The sequence below is a fragment of the Myotis lucifugus genome, unplaced genomic scaffold (assembly GCF_000147115.1).
Source record: "Myotis lucifugus unplaced genomic scaffold, Myoluc2.0 scaffold_0, whole genome shotgun sequence".
Taxonomy (NCBI): Eukaryota; Metazoa; Chordata; class Mammalia; order Chiroptera; family Vespertilionidae; genus Myotis; species Myotis lucifugus.
The window spans coordinates 11,321,736-11,323,420 of NW_005871048.1; positions in this window are offsets into that span (position 1 = coordinate 11,321,736).

Here is a 1,685-nt window from a genome sequence, read left to right on the forward strand (position 1 = left end):
AAATTGGAAAGATAAATGAAATAGTATCATGAAGAAGCAATAGGAAGGGAAAGACTAGAGGCCTCATGATGGCAGTTTGAAGGTAATCACTGCATCAACAGAAGAGATAATAAGAATCTGAACTAGGACTATAAGGAGAACTTGGATTTGAAAGACACTTCAGAGGAAGGAAGGGCTTTGGGGCTGGCTCCTGGCCAGGAAAAAAAAAAAAAGAGGAATGAGTCCAAGTTCTTGTTTAACAGGGATGCCAGAACAGTTAGTGGTGCTCCATAAACATGTGATGGATGGAATTAACTTTTTTATAACCTGATAAAAAAGTTAACTTAGATTGGTGAGCAAGCAGTGAATTACTAAACATCAATATGTCAAAAATAACCACACCCTTGAAACAAAAGTGAAAGATTAAATGAAGGATTACTGATTGACAGCAATACCACAGAATTATTTTTAAGAGGAAGAATTAAGTCATAAAATCGGAATTTTCCCAACGCATATTCCACAGAACCTTAGTCCCAAAATATATGCCATCTAAAACAGTTCCAAGGCCAAACACATTTGGAAAATTGTGCACAGCCTTAAATATTTACTATAAACACTACTATATAATATATACTGAAAAGTTACATAATAAAAAGAATTAACGTTAATGAAGACAGAGCTTCCAAAACTTTTGACCATGGGACATTATCAAATTTTCATCAACAGACTGTTGAACCTCGGAGGGAAGACAGGGGAGGGTGGGTGGGAAGAGATCAACCAATGAACTTGTATGCATGTATGCATAACCAGTGGCCACAGACAATGGGGTGGTGAGGGCCTGTGGGGGGAGGGCGGGAGCTGGCTGGAAGAGGTTAATGGGGGGGAAAAGAAGGACCTATGTAATACTTTCAACAATAAAGATTTTAAAAAGAAAATGTTAACCAGGAAAAAAAATTTTTTCTAGAGACCTGGTGTTCTCAAAGACGCACTTCGAAACATTATTCTTCCATTATTCTTCGCAAAAAGTTAAGTAGAAACAGTTTCAGTGGAATCACAAGAAAGTATTATATGCCGGAACCAGCTTGGCTCAGTGGATAGAGCGTCGGCCTGCGGACTGAAGGGTCCCGGGTTCGATTCCGGTCAGGGGCATGTACCTGGGTTGCGGGCACATCCCCAGTAGGAGGTGTGCAGGAGGCAGCTGATCGATGTTTCTCTCTCATCGATGTTTCTAACTCTCTATCTCTCTCCCTTCCTCTCTGTAAAAAATCAATAAAATATATTTTTAAAAAAAAAGAAAGTATTATAAGTTATAGAATGCAAACATACAACCCTTTCAGGTGCAGTTTTTGAAGAATTCGGGTGAGCAATCGTGGAAATCTTCCTATATCTATTGCATTTTATCAGCGACACTGCTTTTTTCATGCTAAATAAATTAGTAAAACAAAGTTTTTAAGTGAACTTTCCAAGTGGAATTGTACTGGTTATAAGCACAGTTGTCCATAACTGCAGGTGTAAGTTTTCATTTCAACAACTCTAATGGCTATAAGGTAAGTCTGAGTGAAACGAAAAAAATAGATGATGGCCAGCAAAGTAGAGGCAGGGCATTACCTAATGCCCCTCCCCCCCCCGCCGGCCACCATCATTTTTTTTCGTTTCCCCAGACTTACATTAACCATCAAGAGTGTTGAATGAAAACCTCCACCCCG